The following is a 16,278-nucleotide window of genomic DNA, read 5'->3' on the forward strand; positions in this document are numbered from 1 at the left end:
TGAGAAGCTAAGATGCTATTATCTGATGATAGCACAACAGTAAACAAAGCGAGTAGCATATTTCAACACTGCAAGCACGACACAAAACGCAGAAATAAAATATAAATCATGCCTTACCTTTGACTAAATTCTTTTGTTGGCACTCCAATATGTCCCATAAACATCACAAATGGTCCTTTTGTTCGATTAATTCCGTATATATATATCCAAAATGTCAATTTATTTGGACCGTTTCATCATCCAACTTTCGCCACTTCACTACAAATATATCAAAAGTTAAATGTAAACATTACCAAAACATTCAAACTACTTTTGTAATACAACGTTAGGTATTTTTAAAAGTTAATAATCGATCAATTTGAAGACGGGATGATCTGTGTTCAATACAAAAAGAAACAAACTGACGCAACTTTTTTCGTAACGTGCCTCTCTCAAAAAATGATTTACGATAGCCCTACTTCTTCATTACACAAAGGAATAACCTCAACCAATTTCCAAGGACTGGTGACATCCAGTGGAAGCGGTAGGAACTGCAAGCAAGTCCATTAGAAATCTGGTTCTCTAAGAAATCTCATTGAAAAGACAGTGACATCAAAAAATAAAAATTCTGAATGGTTTGTCCTCAGGGTTTTGCCTGCTACAATAGTTCTGTTATTCTCACAGACATGATTCAAACAGTTATAGAAACTTCAGAGTGTATTCTATCCAAATCTACTAATAATATGCATATCTTATATTCTGGGGATGAGTGCAGGCAGTTGAATTTTGGCATGCTATTTATCCGAAAGTTAAAATGCTCGCTCCTGCCCTCAAGAAGTTAATTAAGGCCTACATTAGGGCCAAATAATTTCATACACTAGTTTTGAAAGGAAAAATAGGAAAAAGCGACTGAACTGACAATGCATTTTACAGTTAGACAGTACCTACGCTACCTCACCTTCCCCAAATGTGTACAGGGATCGACTCTCTTTACAAGCTGAATCAATACCTTGTCAACAGGCCAAATTGAGATACTGCTGCTTAAGTCACGACATACCACTATATGCATTATTAGTAGATTTGGATAGAAAACACTCTGAGGTTTCTAAAACAGTTTGAATGATGTCTGTGGGTATAACAGAACTCATATGGCAAGCGAAAGCCTGGGGAAAAATCCAACTAGGAAGTGGGAAATCTGAGGTTGGTCGATTTTCAACTCAGCTCCCATTGAAGATAGTGGGATATTGGTAATGTTGCACTTCCTAAGGCTTCCACTAGATGTCAACAGTCTTTAGAACCTTGTCTGATGCTTCTACTGTGAAGTGGGGCCGAATAGGAGGGGATTGAGTAAGGTCTACCATGAGCTGACCATGGGCATTCATGTGAGAGCGAGCTCCGTTTCATCGCACTTCTGAAGACAAAGGAATTCTCCGGTTGGAACATTATTGAAGAATTATGTTAAAAACAACCTAAAGATTGATTCAAAACTTCGTTTGTCATGTTTCTACGGACTGTAATATAACTTTTTTAACTTTTCGTCCGTACTTTCTGCTGGACTTGCCCACGTGTCGTGTGTTTGGAAAGTGTACTGAACGCTAGAACAACAAGGAGGAATTGGGACATAAATGATGGACATTATCGAAGAAAAAAATATATATATTGTGGAACTGGGATTCCTGGGAGTGCATTCTGATAAAGATCATCAAAGGTAAGTGAATGTTTATAATGTTATTTCTGACTTTTGTTGACTGCACCGATATGGCGGATATATTTTTGTCTTGATTGGGCTCTGAGCGCCGACATCAGATTATTGCATGGTTTGCTTTTTCCGTAAAGCTTTTTTGAAATCTGACACAGCGGTTGCATTACGGAGAAGTGCATCTAAAATTCCATGCATAACACTTGTATTTTCATCAACATTTACAATGAGTATTTCTGTAAATTGATGCGGCTCTCTGCAAAATCACTGGATGTTTTGGAACTACTGAACGTAACGCGCCAATGTAAACTCACACTGTGGCTGGATTTACAACAAGTGTATCTTTAAAATGGTGTAAAATACATGTATGTTTGAGGAATTTTAATTATGGGATTTCTGTTGTTTTGAATTTGGCGCCCTGCAGTTTCACTGGCTGTTGAAGAGGTGGGACGCTACCGTCCCACGTACCCTAGAGAGGTTAACACAGGGCTCCATTTCATTGATATTGAAAAATAATAAAAAGACCCTCTCCTGCGGGTCCTATCACCCAATCTCARTGCTCAATGTGGATGTTAAGCTCTTCGCTAAACTATTAGCTATGCGTTTGGAGTCAGTCTTACCATCTGTTACTTCCTCTGACCAGACAGGTCTAATAAAATAAAATAAAAAATACATTAATTTTTCTAATATCAGAAGACTCTTTAATGTTACGTACAATCCCCTCTATCTCAAAGCTCCCAGAAATTCTAATCTCGCTAGATGCTGAGAAGMTTTTTGATAGAGTGGTGTGGGGKTACTTTTTTCATATCTTAMAAAAATTAATTGCTTGGATCAAGTTACTATACACTTCTCCACTTGCATCTGTCAGAACGAATAACATCCACTCAGCCTATTTCCCTCTCTTCAGAGGCACTAGACAGGGGTGTCCAATGTCTCCCTTCCTTTTTGTCATCGAGCCCCTTGCAATTGCATTTAGATCCAACTCGCATAAAACGGGAGTGTTCAGAGGTGACATCGAACAGAGGGTCTCACTTTATACTGATGATCTGCTTCTCCATATTTCAAACCCCGATATATCCTTACCCATTGTGCTATCTGTTCTTAACTTCTCTAGGATAGGGGGCAGCATTTGGAATTTTGGATGAAAAGCATGCCCAAATTAAACTGCCTGCTACTCATGCCCAGAAYCTAAGATATGCATATTATTAGTAGATTTGGATAGAAAACACTCTGAAGTTTCTAAAACAGTTTGAATCATGTCTGTGACTATAACATAACTTATTTGGCAAGCGAAACCCTGAGGACAAACCATTCAGATATTTTTTAGGTCACTTTTCAATGGGATTTCATTGGGAATCCAGATTTCTAAGGGACCTTCTTGCAGTTTCTATCGCTTCCACTTGGATGTCAACAGTCTTTAGAAATTGGTTGAGGTTTTTCCTTTGAGAAATGAAGTAAAACTGTTCAGAATGAGGGTAGAGGGAAGTGTACTCTTTTGTTAGAGGCGCGTGACCTGAAAGCTAGCTACACTTTGTTTTATTTTATTGAACACAGTATATCCCGTCTTCAATTTTATCGATTATTTACGTTAAAATAATACCTAAAGTTGTATTACAAAAGTAGTTTGAAATGTTTGTACAAATCTTACAGGTAACTTTTGTAGTCATGTTGCGCAAGTTGGAACCGGTGTTTTTCTGGATCAAACGCACCAAATAAAATGGACATTTTGGATATATATCGACGGAATTAATRGAACAAAAGGACCATTTGTYATGTTTATGGGACATATTGGAGTGCCAACAGAAGAAGCTCGTCAAAGGTAAGGCATGAATTATATCTTTATTTCTGCGTTTTGTGTTGCGCCTGGAGGGTTGAAATATGGTCTGTGTTCGTTTGCTTGGTTGCTATCCTCAGATAATAGCATTGTTTGCTTTRGCAGTAAAGCTTTTTTGAAATKTGACACGTTGGCTGGATTCATAACAAGTGTAGCTTTAATTTGGTATATTGAATGTGTGATTTCATGAAAGTTWKATTTTTAATAGTAATTTATTTGAATTTGGCGCTCTGCATTTTCACTGGATGTTGGCCAGTTGGAACGCTAGCGTCCCACATATCCCYGAGAGGTTAATGCATTTGCCCTAGTCTCTGGTTACAAGTTAAATCTGAATAAGAGCGAGCTTTTCCCTCRAAATGTGGCASCTGGTAAATATCTATTACACACATTGCCTTTCAGACTAGTTCTCAACAAATGTACATACTTGGGGGTACATGTCACAGACAAATTTGATAACCTTTTGTAGGGCAATTTTTACTCCTCTCCTTACTACTGTAGGGTGGAAAAAGATTTTGAACGATGCTCACTACTCCCCCTATCATTAGCAGGTTGTATTAATTTGGTTAAGAATGAATACCCTTCCTAAATCCTCCTACCTTTTTCAATGTATACCTATTTTAATTCCCAAATCTTTTTTCTGCAAACTCGATGGGATCATTTCACACTTTCACAGAAAAAAATCCAAGGATCCTCAAGGTGTTCCCTCAAACTCCTAAACCCTTAGGGGGCATAGCCCTACCTAATTTCCAGTTATATTATTGGGCTGCCAACTTCCATGTAATCCAGTACTGGATTCATGCAGGTACCCCACATCTCATTCCAGCATGGTTGAAGATAAAATCTTCCTCATGCAGGTACCCCACATCTCATTCCAGCATGGTTGAAGATAAAATCTTCCTCATGTCCTCACTGGCTGCTTTGGTGCATTCCCCTATCTATTCTACTACTTCAAGTTATACCAAAAACATTTTAGTTAAAACCACTCAAGATCTGGAACCAGTTTAGACGTCACATTGGTTTGCAAACCTATTCATTAAAGGCCACTCTGCTCAGAAATCACATTTTCCATCCATTCAATGATTTGTATAGACAGCATGTTTGCATCGTTCCAACAACTCAGCTAAATTCCATCTTCTGAAAATTCATTTCTTTAGATATCTACAAATGCGTAGATATGACCTCAATTCCCCACTCTTCCTGTGGGCCCTCCCACTGATGAATTTTTCACACCATCGCCAACAGTAAAAGGTAATATTTCTTATAGCTATGATCAAATGTACTCTTCACAATCCTTKATTTGCAGCTATTATGGGAACAGGATCTAGGTGATGAGTTTACTGATGACACATGGGAAGATATTCTGTACCGTGTCCACTCTTCTATTTGTGCCAAATATGGTTTGATCCAATGCAAAATCCTACACCGCACTCACTGGACTGAACGCAGGCTTTCTAAGATCTATCCTGATGTCGACCCCATTTCCGACAGGTGTTGGCAAGCCCCTGCTTCATTAATACGTGTGTTTTGGTCCTGCTCATCTCTACATAACTATTGGTCTGCCATCTTTGATACCATATTTCAAGTATTACAAGTGCCTTTTGCTACTTCTGCCATAACATCATTATTTGGGTAATACCTGATACTATAACATGACTAAAATACACATCTGACTTTGTAGCCTTTGTTGGCAAGAAGCTTGATTTTACTTCTGTGGAAGTCGCCCACCCCTCCCTCTCATTTTGTGTGGATTAAAGATATTACACTTTAGTAAATTGGAGAAGATAAAATATACCCTACGGGTTCTTCTGACAAATTCTACTGAATGTGGAAACCTTTCTTTACCTATGTAGAGACACTACAATTTCCCTCTACAGTAAACTGCCTACCTAAGCTTTGTATTTAATTGATCTACCTTTGTTAGTGTTTAATATTAGCCTGTCTTACTATTATAATTTTACTATTCGTTGTGAAGACTAGCCATGTTTTATGTTTTAATTTTTTTTGTGCACCTTGTTCCTAATGTATGTTTTGTCATGAAAATATTACTTAAGCATTTTATATTTTCGTATGGGCTAATACATTCCTACCTTTAAAAAGCATGTTCCCATGGTATATCGAATGTATAAAAACATGTGCAATGTAATGTATTTCAAACATTGTTTATTGTAACTGAAAGAAAATGCCAATAAAGAGAGTTGTAAAAATAATCAGATTAAGACTCKACGTCGATTTCAAGCTCAATATCCGATCCTCCATCCGACTCCAACTCATCGATATTCTGCAGCATTTGCAATGCTGTCAGTGCGTCCATTCATTTGGTTTGGCTTGCCATTGTGAACTACACACATTATGTTGTACTCAGTGTCGGATTCGACTATGAGGGGAAACTATATACAATTTCCAGCCTTCCATAATAAAATAATTAGACCACCCACAATGCCCACCATTCTTCATCATTACACTATTATTCTAAATTCAAATAGTCTTCACCCTCACCATTCAAATCAAATCACACTCTTCACCCTCATCATCATTCAGTGCATTGAAATCACATGCACTATTATCAGTTTAATCGCCCATTCAGCCATTGACGACAGAATAGCATATTAAATTAATTTTATTATGTTACAAGATTTTGCTTAGTAGCCAGAGCAATGCTGCCGTGCGAGTGTACACGTGCAGAATGAATAGACAGCACGGATATTCTMGGAAAAAGTTACATTTMGAAATAGAGCTGCACCTCTTGAATTTTGAAAGTTAATTGACAAAGAGTCATAGAAACTGCAGAATATTATATTTCTGATACTATATAGTAATCTATGTGTTACCTGCATATGAATCTGAAAGAGGATTTAAAAAAGTGATGATCCTTTCCCTGCATCTGTCAATAACAAGACACGRCCATCTCTTCAAGTACAATTTGATAACTGATAGACAATAGGCTAACTCTTATTATGTGTGAAATACTTTCAAAGGGGCGGCTGTGCAGGCTGACTGGCATCATTTGTTTCCTGCTCATTAACTTGGATATCAAGGATATGTTTTTGCATTATTCTAAAAGGTCTACTGCAACACTAAAATACATTCAATTAGTAAAAGAGTTACAGTAAATAATAAATAAAACTTATTTTTACAAAGTAAAATGTAAAAGAGAACGGTATCAACCTGCAAGTCACACGGTCAAATTATTAAACGCCAAAGCTGATAAATATGCATAACAAACTCATTACACTTTAGTTCTATATTATACTGAACAAAAATATAAAACTCAACATGTAAAGTGTTGGTCCCATGTTTTAGGAGCTGAAATAAAAGATCCAAAACATTTTCCATTCGCAGAACAAAAGCTTATTTCTCAAATMTTATGTACAAATTTGTTTACATCCCTGTTAGTGAGCATTTCTCCTTTGCCAGGATAATCCATCCACCTGACAGGTGTGGCATATCAWGAAGCTGAATAAACAGCATGATCATTACACAGGTGCACCTTGTGCTGGGGACAATAAAATGGCACTAAAATGTGCAGTTGTGTCACACAACACAATGCCACAAACGTCTCAAGTTGAGGGAGAGTGCAATTAGCATGATGTCTGCAGGAATGTCCACCAGAGCTGTTACCAGAGAATTTAATGTTAATTTCTCTACCATAACCCACCTCCGTCATAAAACTGAGGAGTATTTCAGTCTTCAATAAAGCCCTTTTGTGGGGAGAAACTAATTCTGATTGGCTGGGCCTGGCTCCCCAGCGGCATGGCCTGTGCCCTCCCAGGCCCACCCATGGCGGKACCCCTGCCCATTCATGCGAAATCCATAGACTCATTCAAATATTTGAAATATTTGCATGTTGCGTTTATATTTTTGTTCAGTATAAAATCAAACCTCTTCACCCAGTTAGGCCTAATTTAAGGTTGATTTTATAGTAACTTGCACAATTATCACTCATTCCATCCATTTGTCATTCATTCAGTGTGCTGGCAGTGTCTGAGGAGGGTCATTTCAGCATCTCTGTGGGAAGACTGAGAAAAGTAAAACATAAAAGAGAATGGGATCAATCCACAGGCGCGTGATCAAATTATATTGCTGCTGATATATAGGCATAACAAACTCATCATTACACRATTGTCTTTCTAAATAAAATCAACATCTTACCCTCCTTATCATTCAGTTAGGCCTAAGTTAAATTCAATTGTGAAGTAAGGTGCACAATTATCACCCATGTATCTATTTGTCATTTATTTAGTAAGGAGAGAAAAAGARTCATAAGCACCTGGCTGCGTACCAATGTCCTACAGCATATTGTCTTGACTGATTAAGTTGGGAATAMGTGTGAAAAAAGACTTGTGAAAAGGCTCAATGCTTTTCTGATTGTAATTTCAAAATTTGAACAAATGAGCAGTGTAAAATACAAACATTTAGGAAAAGTCAGGACACAGCTTTTTTTTTTAGGGGCATATTTTTTTACATTTATGAAATAAAACGTCAATGGCCGTTGGCCTATGGCGGTTCTAGCGTTAAAGGCCATGACTGTTTATTTAAATATATACAAAATCTCCAAACTTTTGTCTTGTTTTATAGCACTATTAAATGCTCCAGGGTTAATTTCGTTAGCGTTTTGGCATGTTTTTCTAGATRTAGAACATAAAATGTATAAAGCAAATATTATCCCTTAGGTCTAGCAAGGCAAATACTTCAATTGTTTAAGAATATGTTGCAGAACAGTGATTAAAATGTTTTCAGAATATTGACAAAAAAATATATTGACTCCAGTGACAGAGTTGACAGATACGAGTTGACAACAGATACTGAAAACAGACATGTTTGCCTCTAAAAATAAAAGTTCAATACAAACATTTGTAAAATATGGAAAATTATTCATTTGAAAATCCCCAATAAAAACAACAATCACATCTTTCAGCACTTTGATAGAGTTGATAGAGTTGACAAATTGAATTATTCTTTCAAGAGGTATACATACACAGTAGCAATTTTGTTTTTCCTCAGTTGCTTTATGACTAAAACCTAATTAAAATGTAACATACTTGAACCAAAACTCATATTCAGTCTTAATCCATCAGCAGGTGGAGTTGACAGTTTATGGTTGTCACCATGTTGATTCCAATATTGTTTGTTAAATCTATCAAAAGTATAAAACTTTACTGACCATGAATGMTCTTGTTGCACTACATGTAATGAAGACATGAAGGGGTCCTCAAAATATCCACAACACTGCTTGCTCATTCCTGATTAATTTAGGATTTTAGACAAATTTCCAAATCTCCAGACACATCTTTTAGGAAACACAATTTTGAGAGAAAACTTCTTTAAAGTCACAGAGGGCTATTGCAAGAAACTATATTAGATCATTTCCCAGTTAATATTCATTATTGCCAGTTATTATTTTAAAAACACTTTATTGGAGAGTTTGAAATTGGGATCCTTTGCTCTGGACAKGGGCTTTTCCAGGCATAGAGCCAACATGGAAATGAATATTGAAAGTATTTAGAAAATACCCAAAACTAATATTTTCCCTTATAAAATTCCCCTAGATGTAAATATTTAGCTCAAATAATGCAAAAATWAATGAAATACATTTCCCTGTCYGACAAGGATTTTCAAGAATCGCTGAGCTAATTTCCTGCTATTCTACACTTTTTTGACCCACCTAAACTCTTAACAAAATTGTGTCCCATCAACCCAGTTTCTAATCCCCACCCAAGAGGGAATGGCCATAACCCACTTTTTGGTAAACACTGCCCAACATGGACAATTACATTTTCTTTTTCCCTTTTAGGATGCTACAGACACACAGTAGATGCCAGGAACAGAGGACAATATGTTTTATATATACTGAAAAATATATAAAACGCGACATGCAACAATTCCAAAGATTCTACTGAGTTACAGTTAATGTATTAGGCCGGGATCTATGGATTTCACATGACTGGGAAATCAGTTATGCATCTGTTGGGCACAGATACCTTAAAAAAAGGTAGGGGCGTAGATCAGAAAATGTGTCCATCTGGTGTGACCACCATTTGCCTCCTGCAGCGAAACACATCTCCTTTGCATAGAGTTGATCAGGCTGTTGATTGTGGCCTGTGGAATGTTGTCCCACTCCTCTTCAATGGCTGTGCGAAGTTGCTGGATATTGGCAGGAACTGGAACACGCTGTCAAACACYTCGATCCAGAGCATCACAAACATGCTCAATGGGTGACGTCTGGTGAGTATGCAGGCCATGGAAGAACTGGGCCATTTTCAGTTTCCAGGAATTGTGTACAGATCCTTGCGACATGGGGCCGTGTAACATAATGCTGAAACATGAGGTGATGGCGGGTGATGAATGACACAATGGGCCTCAGGATTTTGTTTACACGGTATCTCTGTGCATTCAAATTGKCATTGATAAAACGCAATCGTGTTCGTTGTCCGTAGCTCATGCCTGTCCATAATCTCACCGCCACCATGGGGCACTCTGTTCACAACTTGGACATCAGCAAACCGCTCGCCCACACGACACCATACACATGGTCTGCGGTTGGGAGGCCGGTTGGACATAACATCATTCTAGAGGATTTTGGTAGTGAAGGCAGCTTATGGTACAGAGATGAAAATGTAATTCTATGGCAACAGCTCTGGTGGACATTCCTGCAGTCAGCATGCCAATTGCATGCTGCTTCAAAACTGTAGACATCTGTGGCATTGTTGTGTGACAAACCTGCAGATTTTAGAGTGGCCTTTTACTGTCCCCAGCACAAAATGCACCTGTGTAATGATCATGCTGTTTAATCAGCTTCTTGAWATGCCASACCTGTCAGGTGGATGGARTATATTGGCAAAGGAGAAATGCTCACTAACAGGAATGTAAACAAATTTTGTGCATGTGGAACATTTCTGGGATCTTTTATTTRAGRTCATGAAACKCGGGACCAACACTTTACATGTTGTGTTTATATTTTTGTTCAGTGTACAATGTTTTCATGAGTCAGGTGGTGGAATGAACCTTAAATAAAATATGTAATGTGTCCACCTGTCTACTAAAAGTAAATATATTGCATTATGTAAGTGGAGGGGTTTCTGGCAGTTAAATTGCAGAATGTTGTAGTGTACAATATCCCATACCGAACCGCTGAGACCTGGAAGCAAGACAGGCCTTAAATAGTATCTCATGGATATCATTCCTGAATACGTGCATCACTTTGAGTGCTAAAATCCAAAATTGCATTACCAGAAGAAAGTACGTTCTCAGAAGAAAATCCTTGAGTAGTTTACACACTGTACAAAATCTAGTTAAGGTCACAACCAGTGGTTGTAAATGGTTCAGGTAACAGAACTGAAAAATAAAACATTTTGAGGAACAGGAACGAAAGTGATATACTGTTTTGGGAACAGAACTGTTATTTTAAAAACATGGGAACTAGTTATTAACATTGACGTTCCGGGCATTTTTTTCAGTCCCACAAAAAAAACCTCACTCTAACTCAGGAACATATTCCAGTGTCTGCCTGCCAGCTGGAAATCCTTGCCAGTGTGTGTGTGCGTATGTAGGCAACCTCCCCCTCTGAAGCTTAGGCTACTGTATCCTACTGATGTTACAAGTGTGATTTAGGAATTAGGGAGAGATTTGTAATTAGAGAAAAGTTGATTATCTTTTTCAATGCTAGTTATGGACACTACAGTTTATGCTTCACATTGGATTTATTAATGAAAAATGTAAGACGTGTTTTTAATTCTGGGGCCGCTCTGCGCACACACAAGTTTGCTAGCTACAGTAGGTCTGGTGGAAGTTAAGCCAACTCTTGGAAGTTCAAAGAKATTCAAAGTTCCTCCATAGAAGCCGCTTCTCTGTAGCTATAATTCTGTGGGCTTTACTCTGATAATGCATGTCGTAACAATGCCCAGCGCATCAAACCAAGCCTCCTCTAGCGGTCTCCCCATCCGCAAATTCAGTCGCATTCCACGCCCTACACTTGTCTGTCCATCACGCATGCAAGTAACTATAGCCTAGGCAGCCYATAACGCCCATGCACAAATCGGCTGCCTAGGCTAAAACAAGTGGTGTAAAGTACTTAAGTCATTTTTTGAGGGTATCTGAACTTTATATTTTTYCCAACTTTTACATCAGTACATTCCTGTAGAAAATAATGTACTTTTTACTCCATACATTTTCCCTCACACCCAAAAGTACTCGTTACATTGACAGGAAAATGGTCCAATTCACACACTTATCAAGAGAACATCCCTGCTCATCCCTACTGCCTCTGATCGGTCGGACTCACTAAACACATATGCTTTGTTTGTAAATTATGTCTTGAGTGTTGGAGTATGACCTTGGCTAGCCGTAAATAAAAAATAAAATAAAAATTGTGCCATCTTGTTTGCTTAATAAAGCCTTTTTGTGGGGAAAAACTAATTCTGATTGGCTGGGCCTGTCTCCCCAGTGGGTGGACCTGGCTTCCTTCTATGAACTGTAACTCAGTCAAATCTTTGAAATTGTTGCATGTTGCGTTTATAGTTTTGTTCAGTATAATATCAACACTTATATTTAGTTTGAGATATTGTTTACCTTCTGTAAGTTTAAGAAATATTGCCTTGTGCCTTTTAAGTCCATTACCAAACACCCACATAACTAAGATAATTTCACATTTCTCTCCCTCATGAGGGAGAAGTAAAAAATAAAAGTTCACCAACTAGCGATTTTACTGATTTCACATTTGTTTATGAATGTGATTACTCATAATTTAATGATTACTACAAAAAATAAAAAATAAAATTTCAAACAAGAATTACTGCAACTGAATTGGCTACAACGGGAAATCATAATCGTCACAAACCAGTCGGGTCACCTGCTCCTGTCCTCTGTTCCACTGGCATACTGTTAGGTTCAACTGTTTTCTTTGTCTTTGTTGTCCGGTGGTCAAACCAAGAGTGTTACAACAGTTTGGACCATCCCTCCCTCTATGCCTTTCACTCTCACCTCTCCCAGCTCTTAGACACCTACCCATGAGCCCCTCTTTCCATTTACTGATACCAACATACTCACCCAATGAGTACCAACTGACACCGGATTGTTTGATAAGTAGTTAACCTTGGTCAGTCCCCCTGACCTTGATGTTAACGTCCACAATACGAGATCGGACAGGTTCAGAGATTTGGTCAAATCATGGACGTACGTATGTTTCCCCAAGTTTGATAGTACAGTGAGTAGAGCACAATACAGTCACAGTACTGAAAACAGTACGCACAGTAAGTACAATACAGTAAGACAAGTAAAAGTATAGTACTGTACTGAACTCTACTGTGCTCTGACTGTCCAAACTTGTGAAACATGAAGAATTACATTACATGGGGCGGCAGTTAGCCCTAGTGGTTAGAGCATTGGTCCAGTAAACCGCCAAGGTTGCTAAAGATCGAATCCGAGCTGACATGGTAAAAATCTTTCGTTCTGGCAGTTAACCCACTGTTCCTAGACCGTCATTGTAAATAAGAATTTGTTCTTAACTGACTTGCTTAGTTAAGTTCAAAAAAAAATTATTAAAAACACTTAATATCCATAATTATGCATTTCTGTTTAGTACAGATCAGACACTCATGACCTATCATTATGTTACCAGGTGTAAATCCACTTATATGTACTGTATGTCCTGTAGTTCAATAAAAATGTTTGTTTTTTGTAAACTCAAGTTCAAACTCAGAAATTCTTTCATCAGACATCTTTTAATCTAAATTATGAGAAGATTTTTTTTGGTAAATGTAGTTGCATTATAAAAACCTGACGGAGATTTGACCGTAATTCCATTACCAAAGTTTGCATCTGCAACAGCTCCACTAAATTAGTTTTTGTACATTTTTCTGTGGAAATTGTTAAAGGTAGTCCTTGTGCATAGGTTGTATTGTTTGTTAAGTTTCAATAAAAATTTTGTTTGGCATACATTTTAAAGTGAAAAAACTGGAATCATAAGCTGTTTCCGTGGAAAATGCCCAAAAACATTCACACAGCAGTATCAGATTTCACTGCATTGAGGGCATGGAGCAGAACACAGTAGCATCTCCCTGTGTTAATTACCAAGATTAATTGACCCCATGGAGCCAGAGAGCCACATCCCTCACTATGTAGGAAGGGTGACGTGCTGGCCTCTTCACTCTTCCCCCTTTGTCCCTGGGGCACAGTAGAGCAGGAAATTATGACCAGCTTTCAGGCATCCTGTTTTCAGCGAGAACAAAAATAAACTAATGTCTGACCACACGCACACATGAATGGAGGACAAAAAAACTAAAAAAAGACTAGGAAAGTGGGATGATGTGCTTGAAACAATCGTGTCTCTGAATGTCAACACCTTTGTTCGTGACTTGACGTTACACATCCATATAAAGCTGACAATGAAGCAATACAGGCCAGTGGTGGCACATGCCCCTCCCTCTATAACAAGATTTCAACTAAAAACACTGATTGCTTCATACAGGGAAGTAACTTAAATTCAGTGGCACACATTTGTTGGATCTCACTAAATCCATTCAGTGGAGTTTGATTAAGACTAAAAGGAAAAACTCCAAATCAAATCAACTAAATGTTTCAACTTCCACAGTCCCTCAACTGTAGAGAAGTGGTCACCACCAGTTGGATTTGCGATCGTCTGGTCGATCTCCAAGGCATTCCTAGTCCTATCACCAAACATTTCTGTAAAAAACCCAACAATAAAGGTGAATGCACCAAATTTGTAAGTTCGCTCTGGATAAGAGCGTCTGCTAAATTACTTAATGTAAATGTAAAATGATAAAGCCTTGCGTTCCAATTTTTTATTTTATTAGTTTCACGCTGTGGCGGTAGGTGCACTTGATTTCAGGCAGCCATAGCAGAATAGCATTGTTGCTATTATTAGCAGCTTGTGTCTTTAAGAGGAATATTTTCACTTTCTCTGGTCATAAATAGTAACAAATTGGTGAAGGAGGCAAAAATTTTGACCGAAAGAATGCAAGTGCGACTTAAGTTTCGCCATCAGCTGGAAGACGGTGAGAGGCAGCCTCACCTCTGCACCCTTCCCCCTCAGCTCGACCATCCAGTCCAGTATCATAACAAATGAATATTATTATGCTCACTCAGCTTGTGCTCACTAGTAATACAACAAATGATCTATCACAAAGTGTGATCATATAGCTACAAAATTTTTAAACATTTCAAAATGATCTGAGAAGAACACTGGCAGGGCAATTCAATATGCAGTGATAATGTATTGGGCTTATAGCCTACTGCCACAAACCTCATTGCTACAGTACTGTTTTGTAATTACTTAATGTTGCATAGGCTTATGTTGAGTCATGTTAAAAAAATTATCTGAGCTGTAGATTTCAACCTGCATTTCGACTTAGAAATTGATCCTTGACTCAGAAGGTTGGTGACCACTGCTGAAGAGAACCACTACAGCTCCAACGAGTTAAAGTGTGACTTTACCTGTGAGCAACAAAAGCTCAACAGAACAACCCCCGAGTGCTGAAGCACGTAGCGTGAACAAATTGTCCAGTCTTCGGTTGCAACACTCCCTCCCGAGGTCCAAACTGCCTCGACGCAACGTCAGCACAATAAATGTTCATTGGAGCGTCATGAAAAGGGTTTCCATGGCTAAGCAGCCGCACACAAGCCTAAGATCACCATGCGCAATACCAAGCGTCGGCTGGAGTGGTGTAAAGCTCGCCTGGGGCTGTTTTTCATGGTTCGGTCTAGGCCCCTTAGTTCCAGTGAAGGGAAAATCTTAATGCTACATGCATACAATAACATTCTAGACGATTTCTGTGCTTCAACTTGGAAGGGGAAGGCCCTTCCAGGTTTCAGGCATGACAATGCTCCCCGTGCACAAAGCGAGAGCAGGTTGAGAGCTTCAAGTTCCTTTGGCGTCCACATCACCAACAAACTAAACATGGTCCAAGCACACCAAGACAGTCGTGATGAGGGAACGACAAAACCTATTCCCCCTCAGGGGTCTGAAAATATTTGGCATAGGTCCTCAGATCCTCAAAAGGTTTTACAGCTGCAAACATCAAGAGCATCCTGCCGGGTTCATCACGGCCTGGTAATGGCAACTGCTCGGCTCCGACCGGCAAGGCATACAGAGGGTAGTACAAGTACGGCCCAGTACATCACTGGGGCCAAGCTTCCTGCCATCTAGGACCTCTATACAGGCGGTGTCAGAGGAAGGCCCTAAAAATGGTCAAAGACTCAGCCAGTCAATAGACTGTTTTTCTCTGCTACCGGCACGGCAAGCGAGTACCGGCGCGCCAAGTCTAGGTCCAAAAGGTCTCTAAACAGCTTTCTACTCCCAAGCCATAAGACTCCTGAACAGCTAATCAAATGACTACCCAGAGCTACTCTTGTTGTTGTTATCTTATGCAGTCCACTTTACATAACTCTACCTACATGTGCATATTACTTGAATTAACTCGACACCGGTGCCCCCGCACATTGACTCTGTACCGGTACCACCTGTATATATAGCCCGCTATTGTTAGTTAATGCTGCTGTTTGGTTTTTTTTAGGTGAGAGAATAACAAAGAATAATACAAGTATTTTCTTAACTACATTGTTGGTTTAAGGGCTTGTAAGTAAGCATTTTCACTTTAAGGTCTACACCTGTTGTATTCGGCGCATGTGACAAATAAAATTTGAATTTGATTCATACAATAAATGGTTTTGTCGAATCGTGTGGGAAGCACTTGACTGGCCTGCAAACAGAGCCCTGACCTCAACCCCATCCAACACCTTAGGAGAGAATTGG

General features: G+C 38.8%; 1 protein-coding gene across 1 annotated transcript in view; it reads right to left on the reverse strand.

Moving 5' to 3' along the window:
• ssh1a (slingshot protein phosphatase 1a) overlaps positions 1-16,278 on the reverse strand; it is a 99,789-nt gene that overhangs the window by 41,446 nt on the left and 42,065 nt on the right. The gene's annotated exons all lie outside the window — the stretch shown is intronic.

The sequence above is a fragment of the Salvelinus sp. IW2-2015 genome, linkage group LG33, assembly GCF_002910315.2.
Source record: "Salvelinus sp. IW2-2015 linkage group LG33, ASM291031v2, whole genome shotgun sequence".
Lineage (NCBI taxonomy): Eukaryota > Metazoa > Chordata > Actinopteri > Salmoniformes > Salmonidae > Salvelinus > Salvelinus sp. IW2-2015.